A 12,362-nucleotide genomic window follows, 5' to 3' on the forward strand; every position below is an offset into this window, starting at 1 on the left:
GATGGGAAAACGACTGTCTATATGGATTGACGACGAAATTGAACGCAATATGCCATTAAGCCAATCTATCATAATGCCTTCTTAACAAAAAGGCAGAAAACTGGAAACCCAGAATAGACTGAATGATCTGACTGAGAATTTTATTTGTTTTTAAAAGTATATGCGTTTATATTGTTTTTATTTTTGTAAGAAATAAATGTTTGATTTTATTTTTATTAAAAAAAACATTATTAAATTTAATGCCTAACCATTTTTTATCCGTCTTCCCCTAACCCCATTATTTACATGTTAAGATAGCCTCGCTTAGCGCTGTTTCGCATTACGCTCCACTTCGATGGAACGTATCCCCCGCGTTAAGCGGGGTCTTATTGTATAAAGATAAGTATATTATAAAGGATACATGGCAAAAAAAGGAAAAGTTCTATATCTCCCATTCTACCGGGCCGATCGACGAACTCCAAACTACGTTTTTCATGTCTCGAAAGGGCGATTATATATTATATTTATATATAGCATTGTTCTAATCAGTGGCGTAGCTAAAGTGGGGCAAGGGGAGACATCTGTCCCCGGGCGCTGCATTCAGGGGCGCCAAATTGATGTTACGAAATTTTAGAATGAAATGTTTTCCGTTCTAGGCACAGAGAAAGAGGCGCAAAATATTCAGTTGTCCCCGGGCGCCGAAAACCCTAGCTACGCCTCTGGTTCTAATATAGGTATTTTGACACAAAATTGGACATTTTCTAAAATAACATGCGAATTTATTTTCATATTTCGATTCTACGAAACAAATTATGCACAAATATGAAATTTTGTAAAATTTACGGAGAAATTCTAAAATTTATCTTGGCTCATTTTTTTAAGTTTGCGCCAAGAATAATTCACTTGGCGAACTTCTTAATACATGGCAACCTATTTTCGTTTCCCTTTTTGCATTGTGCATGAGCGGAAAAACTCGCATCGTTCCTACATTCAAATAATTTTAACAATATGCCTAAACTACATTTCATGTTATTATCGCTTTCAACAAATATGCCAAATTTCAAAACGCGCCAATATATAAATTCACGTATATCTTCGGAAATTTTAAATTAAAAAACTCTATTTTTTGTAGGCATGCTTCGAAATACATCTACTTTAAGTTGATGGTAAAAATTTTATACATTACGATTCAATTTTTTTTTCAAAAATTTATAGAAATTATTTAAAAATACAAACTTTAAAAATAAATCTTAAAAAATGGACGAATTTTATTTAGAATGAACTAAATTTCGAAATGTGAAAGGAAGAATCAGCTAAGTTTAATAAGAAAAGAGAGACTAATAAATATATACCAAATTCAATTAACATTGAGGAGCTAAAATTTTGAGAGCTACTTTTTTAAAAACTACTCGTGCGATTTTTACAACACTTGGCAGTTTGACATAATTTGAGTCGTGGAATCGAAATATGGAAAAACATTGGCATGTCATTTCAGAAAAGTCCGATTTTGTGTCAAAATACGTACATTAGAACAATGCTATATATAAATCAAATACTTATCCTAAGTCGCGCTTTCGAGAAATGAAAAACGCAAGTTGAATTTCGCCAGTCGGTCCAGTAGAACGGAACGAAAGACATAGAACTGCCCCCCCCCTCTTTTTTTCCCGGCAGTGTACATTCAAATATTAGAAACAACTTCTTTTAGTGATTTTGGCAGATCGAGCAATAAGATCCTATAAGCTGTATAATTCTATGTAATCCCAAATAGCACGGCAACGTCGTAACGACGTTGCAAACCGGTCGCGAGTCGTGTTGCAAAAACGTTGCAATATGTCGTCTTTAAGACGTCCAAATGTCCGCGAAACTTCACGGTTTTGCAACCGTTGCAAAGACGTCTTTATTACGTCTTGTCACTGTATGCGGTACAATGTTTCATATAATGTCACCATATTAATTCAAATAAATTCGCCCTTCAAAAATAATAAATAAAGTCATATTTCAGTAGTGAAATAATTTCTAACATGTGATTTGCATTGATTTCGGAAATATGATTTTTTAAAATATATAAAATGCATAACTTAATAACTTACTTATAGATTAGTTGCATTTTTATATATTTTACCATAATATTTATAAAAATATTTTAAATATTAATTATTTTAACAAACTTTTAAACAGTTATTTAGCACTTATTTTTAGTACTAATTAAATTTAATAAATCAAAAATATTTATGTTAAATATATGTTTCATTAGATGAATCTACCTTAGATTAATATACACTGCTGGCCACAGTAAATGCAGCACCCTGAAGGAAGCATGCAAATAACATGAAATTTACATCATGCATTAGCGGAGGGGAGATATGCAAATGATTAGAATTTCAGCGCAGACACACATCACACGCGCCTGTGGCGCCACTTCAAAGCGCTATTTAAGGCTTGGAGTTTTCGACGATTTCATGTTCGGCAATTGTGTTTTTCCTGTTGTTTTTTTCAAAAAAACGATCAATTATGCCTCGTAGTAAACAGCGATCATCGTTTGATCAAGTATCCGAGTTCGACAGAGGAAGGATAGTGGCCTACCGAGAGTGTAATTATCTTTCAGGGAAATCGGTAGTCGTGTTGGACGAAACCAAACAACTGTAATGCGGATATGAGACCGTTGGATGCAGGATGGTACAACGGACCGACGTGTTCGATCGCATCCACATCAGTGCACCACGTGATGACAGGAACATTGTGCGCATGGCAGTGAAGGATCGCTCAGTCACATCACGAACTATAGCACAGCACATTCAGTCTGTATCGCATCATCCAATGCTTTCGAGACATGAAAAACGCAGTTTGAATTTTGTCAATCGGCCCAGTAGAACGAGAGATATAGCACTGTCCCCCCTTTTTTTTTTTTTTTTTTTTTTTTTTTTTTTTTTTTTTTTTTTTGAGCAGTGTACATATATACTAAAAGTATATACTATAAATGTCCGTCATACATATTCTTTATAAAATATATTATAAACATTATACAATCATTTCTAAATTTTCAGTGAATGAAATATAGTAACACTATTAAATAATTTGTCATTGCACTTTTTGCGAGAATAAAGATTTCGTTTGTTACCTTTACTTATTTTCATATTAGTAATCTAAATTTGTTCATAGAAATTTTCAAAAACGAGTTTTTTTAAATCTTAATTTTTTTTCTTTATATGATGTAATTTATGTTAATCTTAACAATTTTTTCACACAAAATTTGCCCAAAATATGAGATACCTATGAGCGAAAGTTTGCACCTTCTCAAAACTTAAATGTGCTGATAAATTGTTACAACGGGGAAGTAAATCCGCTTTAAAGTACTAGTTACTTTGCAAAAGAATATAGTAGCAAATATTTAATGAGTTTTAAAAAATTTATGTTGGGTGAAACTGCATGAAAATCTAAAACGTCTCTTCGTCTTTGCGATTAGATAGAAATCCAATCACAAAAATCTCGCTGCCTTGTTTATAAACATGTGTAAGCTTTTCATCACAATTTTATCCCCATGATAGGATGACCTACGTCTTGGCCCTCAAAGTTTCATGAAAGAGCCAATACGGCCTACGGGCTAAAACGTTTGGAGACCGCTGCCTTAAGCGATTGCCTGTGTCACTTATATTTGTGGCCAGGCCTGAATTCGGGTTCCCATGATAAAATGATTGTGCTCTTTCCTTGCACTTTGAAATATCGCAACTAATAATTAGAGAAAGATTTTACGCGATCATACCTTTTTAATTATGTTTAGTCGGAGTCCCATATTCATTCCAAGAAAAGTACAAAAAAAATTACCTTCCCACAAATAAAAGGAAACGAAGGAAGTGAAATATTACCATCAACTGAACATCTCCGAGCTTTAAATGTATCATTCATATTTTTCAGAAGAATGAACTTATAAGAATATTGTTTAAATTAACCAGTTATTTATAATTCCGGCCTTTACTACAACTTCTCCTTTCCTTTTCGTCATCATAATGCAAATCAGTTCAGCTAGTATTTAAAAGTTTTAGATTGTAAGACAGAGCGCGTTACGCTACGTTTGTTCCTGCGGGCTAGGATATTTTTTTATTATTCGCCTTTGACTTAACGCTGCTGATATTTGAATTTGTTACGCCGGTGGAGTTACTAAGCCACCTTAGATTAAGATATAAGTTATGTAGTATTTGACTACTAGTTCATGTTTTAAATTGAATTTGACGGTTATTTAGTTGCACCACCACGAGCTGTGGTTGATTTTTTTTTTTTTGGAACCAGAACGTGCATTTATGATCTAAATTTTGTATAAAAAAGAGGGTTTATTTAAACCTTTATTTGAGTTAGTTACTTTCAGATATAGCGATAATTCGCTTCATGTCTGTTTGAAATTTTGTACTATTTAACGTATCGAGGAAAACCCCATAAATGGCTCTCGAACTAATTGCCAATCATGTCACAAAATAAGTCAACATTTAGTTTGCCCCCTCCAAAATTACTGGCTGCACTGGAATCAGAAAGTCCCATGAAAGGCTTCGGATTCATTGTAGATACGATGGGAGCATCAATGAAGCCTGCAACTGCTTTTGATAGCAGAAATTCGGTAGTGAATTTTCTGGAACAAATGGATTCTCACTGCCTACTATAACCGATTGCAGAAATGTAGGAGGTCACCATAGCAACTGCTGCATTTCGATGACAGACACTGAGCTGGTACAAATACATCTGTACAAATACATACTTTTAAATAATTGAATTTATTCATTAGATGGGGAATAGATTATAAGTTATATATTGTTTTTTCTAAGAATGGGACATTCAAATCCTCAGTCTTTTTGTTGGGTGAATCAGGCAGTAAGAAACATAAATTCGAAGTATTAAAAGCCACATTTCTGAAAGCATTCCCCGTGGTGAAAGATAGAATAAAATTAAAAGCGGAACTGTTTGGTAGCTACCAGACTAGGGTTGAGAGTTCATATTAAGGAAAATATAAGTTATAAATATATTGTATGGAAAAAAAAATGCGAAAGTTGTACAAATAATCCTACCTAGGTCGTTGCCTTACGTTCAGGATTTTGCTGAATTACGAAATCCGAGTGCGATAGAGCAGTTGTTTAAGCTCGTGGGTAAAGTTTGAAAGTAGGGAAGTTCAATATATTGTATGCTCCCTTCGGGATATAGCAAACACTTTCGTAGACATATAGAGCAAGAAAACCCTCTGTCTGATAGCAGTAGATGTTTTGATAATAGGAAGATTTTCACAATTGTGGGAAAAGGCTTCCATTTGAGTGAAGAATAAATCTGTAATATTAAAAGAAATCCAGTGATTTATTTTTTAGCTCATATGCAGTCTTTTAGAAATAATACGATAAGTGATACAGACAGTGGATAATTGTGGAAAAACTGTTATTTAAAAGAGAAAAATTATTTCAAAATCAGCTAGTAAGTTTTTTAGGCTTTTGCATCAAATTAATAATTACGCTTTCCCACACAATTAACATGAGGACCATCAACCATCATACTAAGATCCAATCGACTTTTAAATAATTGAATTTATTCATTAGATGGGGAATAGATTATAAGTTATATATTGTTTTTTCTAAGGATGGGACATTCAAATCCTCAGATGTCGAAAATCTTAGAAATATTTTAAATTCAAAATCTCAGATCTTAGAACAAATCTTCCTTTTTGACATCTTGCTTTTACAATGAAGAATAAATCTAATTATGTACAGATGGTGTGCAAACTTCAAATATATATTTAAAAATGTACGAGTAAAAGAAGCCAGAACTTCAGAATGAACTTCAGAATGAAAACAATTCGAATGCAACTATAAATTCCATAAAAAGTTTTTCATTTATAACAAAAGCCTATATATTCAATTTTTTTATAAGCAATTCAACATGTAGTCTGCCCCCCTCCAAAATTACTGGTTGCACCGGAATCAGAAAGTCCTATGGCAGGCTTCGGATTGATCGTTAGATACGATGCGAGCATCAATGAAGCCGGCAACTGCTTTTGATAGCAGAAGTTCGGTAGTGATTTTTCTGGAACAAATGGATTCTCACTGCTTACTATACCCGATTGCAGAAATGCAGAAGGTCACTATAGCAACTGCTGCATTTCGATGACAGGCACTGAGCTGGTACAAATGCTACAGGTACTCTAAAAGAATACAGGTAACTCTAAAAGAATCAGGAAGTTTTCGCCTTCAATAGATCTCGCAGGGGCCTCCAGTATTTGGTGTTAAGTTCAATAATTAATAATTATAAACAGCTTACCTTGAATTTTTTCTAGACTTATAGTTAGCTGGAAACACTTGATTTTAGACATGATAAATAAGAACACAAAATAAATAAAATTTAGACTTTTATATGCACTATTAGAATTTTTGCACGATTACTTTTTCGCTAAATGCTGAAGTCTTTTGTCCTTTCGTTTCACGTCTGCTGCGGTAAAAAATAATACAAAATATTAAAAATGCATACGCAGTAATAAGCATCTAGTGCGAGAACAACGCCACCTATACAGAAGAATAAAATAAGGCATAAAAACATTTAAAAATTTATCAGATATCATATTAAATATTTTCTCATAAATAATTTATTTCTTCAATAACAATTATACGTATGATAAGTAATAGTTTTAGGATTTGTTTCACGTATCTAGAAATTAATGACAGAAAAATCATGTTTTAATGAGACGGATATGATTTTTTTTTGCTGCAATAGCAAATTAAATCTCAGTGCAATGTGTGAACGTTTCAGAGTTAAACGATATTCAGGTTTAATAAACGTTAAAGCTGAAAATGTCGTTTCACATAAACATATGGTGTTAAATGGCAGACGAAAATTTAATATTATTTACCTGAAGCTGAGGAAAATTCATTTCTAGCTCCGATCTCGAATTCAGTCAGGGATTTGGATATTGAAGTTTTGAATAACTCAATAGTTCAAGAAATTCCTCTCAGACTTTATATGGCAGGTGATTTTTCTCATAAACGTCAATCATAAATGGTTTCTGAAACCAAGATAATATTTCCTAATTAAATTTGATATAAGGTATTTACAAAATTGAGCGTCTATGATACTCGGTGATGTCAAATAATTTTTCAATTAAACATTTTAAAGTTATTTTTCAATTATAGAATTCTCGATAGTCTAAGAAATTTCGAATGTATTGTTACGAATTTTGTGCATAGATAGGTAATTTTAGTATAATTACAAGTAAAATTGTTGTATTTTTCTGTGTAATGTGGCGCGAGAAAAATTTTAAGAGAAAGCGATACCGGAAAAGTAAGAATACAGGGGCTGGTGCATTTAACATTGCGCAAATGGGTATCTCGGTAATTTGGCGAGATATCGCCAAGTTGAAAACGGTTTTATCGGCTTATTTTGTCGTGAAATTTGGAGAGAAATCGCCAAAAAAAATTTGGCGGCATTTTGGTCCGGTCCCTGTATCACCGTAATATGTATTGAAATTGAATAAATGTAATTAACCATTATGTTATCTGTAACCGCAATTCTTATTGCTTTCCAGCTATTTCGAGAAGCAGAAGGTACTAGAAATATCTCGGCCGCGGGTTGAAATATATTTCAGGCCGAAGAGCATCTGCTCTCAGTTGCTTAGTTATTGTTGATGCGAGTTGTTTAGTTCTGCATGAACTGAGATATTTGAGTCAGCTTTCTCTTTAGATGTGCTTTGCATTGCATTGTGTTTAACGTTCTTAGTAGTTTGAAGTGTAACTACTGATTTTACTGTGTGATACTTGGAACACTTGTACGAATATTTCTGTGAAAAATTCCAGAGTTCTGAAATATTTCTTTTGATAAAAATAAATTTTATTAACCTATTATCGAACTTGTGCATTTAATCTATTACGAACGCCAACAGTATCATTTTTCACCCCATTCTCTAAAATGTTAATCTTTTTAATAAAATCTTCAATCATGTCACTCGAAAGAAATATTTTTCTATATTTTACTTAAGAAAGACATATTGAGATCTTTTAGTTTCTGCGAAATATCTGACAGATAGGGCAGCTTTGATATTCGTAAATTATTGTGGAAAAGAGTAGCAATATTAGTCATTTGTTCGGTTAAATATTTGATATTTACAAATATACAATATTTACAAAGCTTAGCATCTTTGATTTTAAGTGATCGCTAATAATTTTTTCAATTTAATTTTACTATTATTTTTTCAATCATGCAGATATTCTAAATCATTTCGAATGCATTATTTTCCACCCTATTTTTCCAAATATTAATCTTTTTGAAAAATCTTCAAATTTTTTTCATTCGAAAAAAATATTTTGCTATATTAAACTGGAACAAAATTATTTGACAAATACAGCAGCTTTGATATCCATAAGTTCTTTTGGAAAAGAGCAGCAATATCAGATTTTTAAAATGTAATAATTTAGTTTCTAATAACAATAATCTTAAACATCATCCTCTTAACATCAATCTTAATTCTGTGTGTATTAATATTTTTTTTTCATTCGGAGGCCATAGCTTTACAGAGATTTGAAAATAAATGGATGTTAAGGGCACGGCTTTTAATAATTTGTGCAGCATATTGAATCATAGCATTCAATTCCGTTGCTATTTTTTTGACGCTAGGGCCTCTCGGTGGATCAAGCAGTATGCAAAAGTGACATGATCATCACCAGCAATTTTATAAATGATTTAAAGCCAGTTCTGTGCTCGTCATCGCCTTTGCGCCATCTCTGTAAATTCCAATGCAAAGTTTCATTCTAAACCTTCACTTTAAAAAATTCGTCAACTTTACACTGTTATACGCCTTCCTCTCTTATATTTTCTTTCGGCGGACAACAAAATAACAACTCTTTGTAAAAGTTTTCTTCATAAACATATCCGATACAAACATCAACTGATATTTTTGAATTATCAGTTGTTTTGTCCAATGTTAAATAAATAAAAAAATATAGAAATTATTATAAGAAAAATAAATTTTGGGTTTTCTTAACGTCTAGTAATAAGTTACTCGAATTGGTTGTGGTTAATTTCAAAAATTCAGTTGGCGGCAGTGTCGTTTGACAAAGGAATATTCCGACTTTCATCGCCATATTTGCTTTTGTGATGTTTTTCTACCATTTTAATAGCCGAAGGCATTAATGATCTTCTCCAATGGTGTATGGTTTTTTTTTTTATTATTATTAATCAAATATGAAACTTTATTTTTCTCTAACAGTCATAAATTTCTCAAAATATTGTTTTTTTTTTATTATTTGAAGATTTTAACAGTCGTTTGAAATAGTCTTAACGAACGACTTGCACGAAAGGTGCTTGTTTATATATATATATCACAGCTCCTGGTAACTTTTTGGCAAGCTCATTACAATTTATCTTCTTCTCATTTCCTTAATTTTGCAGCATATTGCGCAAAACATTTTTAGACCAAATAGGTCTTTTTACATAGTACTTACTACCTAGCTTTTTAATTATATATATATATATATATATACAGGGTGATCAGCGAATAAGCCCTGATTTCAAAATTATATATCTCTACGACAAAGATCGATAGAATTGTGCGGTAAACTGTACGTTCATTAGCAAAACTGTAAAAATGGTGTACAAAAGTTTAGAAAATTTAGTTACGAAAATCGTTAACAGATGGCGCTCTGCGCTGAAAACTTTTTTCCTGAAAAGAGTAAAAAAATAAATAAATAAATAAAGTGAAGCAGCCTTTACAATCAAAATACAATTTTTTTCAAAATGGTCACCGTTCGAAACAATGAGGTGGCGAACAATGAAATTTGTCTCAACGGAAATGGAATCAGATGCAACACCAATCAACGATTCAAGCTCATCTAGAGTAGCGGGATTGTTTCGATAGACAGTGTCTTTTAATGCGCCCCACAGAAAGAAGTCACAAGGACTCAGATCGGGAGAATATGGTGGCCAAGCTATTCCTGTGTCAGTAAATTGCGGATAATCTAACGCAATTACTCTATTCCCAAAGTATTCACAAAGAAAGCGAAAAACTTTAACTGTTCGATGTGGTCGAGCCCCATCTGGCATGAACCAGTCGATACCTGGTCGATCCTCCAACGCTAGTTGAATACTGACAAATTGTTCCAAAATTGTTACGTAACGTTCAGTAGCTATCGTTTCTCGTACGAAAAAGGGTCCGATAATGCCTCTGGCGCATACCGCAGCCCATGCAGTAACTTAAGGCGAATGCAGTGCTTTTTCTTCACACGAATGAGGATTTTCTGAACCCCAAAATCTCCAGTTTTTTTTTATTAACGATTCCATTCAAATGAAAATGTGCCTCATCTGTGAACCAGATGCAGCTCACATGAAATCTGTCGTTGTTGACAATTGTTGGAATCTGATTCGCAAAGTCAGTCCTTTGTTGCACAGCTTTCATGGGTGTGGCCTGATGACTTTGGATTTTGTATGGAAACAGTCGTAGGCTATTTTTTAATATTTTTTGCGTGCTCGTGTACTTCAAACCTGTCTCTGATGCAATCCGTCGAATGCTTTTCCTAGGATTTTACTTTACAATTCCAGAAACTTTGGCTGCATTTTCAGGAGTGACTACAGTTTGCCTAGGCCCAACATTTCCCTTTCAATCATCAGCCACGCTGCCAGTCCGTTCGAATTTCGCGAAGAGCATGCGAATGGGTTTCGCATCGGGTTCAACTGGAACATTGAATCGGTTTTGAAAACTGCGACGTGTTGCCGTAGGACTGTCTTCTAATCGGTGAAATTGCAGAACCAAAAAAACATGTTGTTCAATGGAATACATTATTTCACTTTCTACGCTAGCCTTTTTTCACTAGCCAACACTCGTACTGATCACTTTCGAATTCAAAGCCCATTCTTAAAGGATATTGATAGGTCATTGCGATTAGAGCGCCATCTGTTAACGACTTTTGTAACTAAATTTTCTAAACTTTTGTGCACCATTTTTACAGTTTTGCTAATAAACGTACAGTTTACCGCATAATTCTATCGATCTTTATTGTAGAGATATTTAATTTTGAAATCAGGGCTTATTCGCTGATCACCCTGTATAAACATATATATAATTTTGCACTCTCTACAGCTAAAGCGTTATTAAAAATTAAGCAAAAAGATTTTTCATTACCGTCAAAATTATTCAATTTTAAGCCAACTTGGAGAAATGCCTCATCATATAGCACTTTCAGCCTTTGGTCACTTTTTGGTGCGCTATTTGTTAAGGCATTGATACTTTGCCTAGTATAATGTATGTAAAATACCCCTTAAATCCTGACTGGAAAGAACATTTCAAATGTAACAGTATAGTCAGAAAAAGCTCAATGTGCAGAATTAATTTTTATCTAAATGGCTTCTTCGAGTGGTACTCGGTCTGCGGCTACCTAACTCTCTCGACTAAACAGTTACATTCAAATTTACTGCGAAGTAGCAGAGGTGCTTCTAAATGCTCAGGAATGGCAAAAGTTCTAAGCATAAAAACACCGCACTTCTCTTACGAACGAAACATGTAAGGCGAGCTGTCGAACTGGCGAGCATCTACGCAACAATTAAGTTAAAGATGCAAAGGCAGTGCGAGTCTTAAAGGCATCATAACAAATTTTAAAATAGTACAAAATCATAAACGGATTGAAAATGCAAAACTCAAAATATAGGTACAAATACGCACCACATACTAAATTACCAGATACGATACAAAAACAACCAACTATTAACAATTTCAGCACACGTGAAATAACCATATTAAGGGAAGCAATATTGTAAATGGAACTCTCCGAAGTTTCTAAATTGAAGATTTCTTCAAGTATACTAAATAATACAAGTATTTTGTCAATAGAAGTAGGGGGCTTCCTTTATTTCATTAAAAAGTCTACTACTGATAATTTTAATCACATCAAGAATCGAAAATTCGGAAAAGATTGCCTTAATTTCATTCTAAACTTTAAGCATATCCGCGAAAGTAGAAGACATACTATTTGAACTTTTAGCTTTCTAAATGGTTGCTAAAATTTTTAGATTTCGATTTCTACAGAATGCAGCCCTAGATCTATTATCCAATATAATACTTATATAATTCAATATGTTCTTGGCTGTCCCTGATCCGTGATAGAATCATAACGATTGTCGTGCATTGAAAATAATAGCAATAAAGATCGTATTTTATTTATTTATTTTTTTCCTGCAATTTTTCTAGGCATGAAAAGCTGGAGATAATGATTACTGGGCTCTGTTTATAAACAAGACATTGGGACTCGTGGCAGCAACTAATGAACGGAGCATGCGTGAATCCTTATATAGTTCAATATGCTCTTGGTCCTTGGCTAATAGTGCTGTAGAAGTAACGAGAAATTGTGTACCCGTATGTATTCGTTACTCGGTGAACCAGT

Source organism: Stegodyphus dumicola, chromosome X1 (genome assembly GCF_044657685.1).
Source record: "Stegodyphus dumicola isolate Sdum_Otavi_A_Nest chromosome X1, ASM4465768v1".
Taxonomy (NCBI): Eukaryota; Metazoa; Arthropoda; class Arachnida; order Araneae; family Eresidae; genus Stegodyphus; species Stegodyphus dumicola.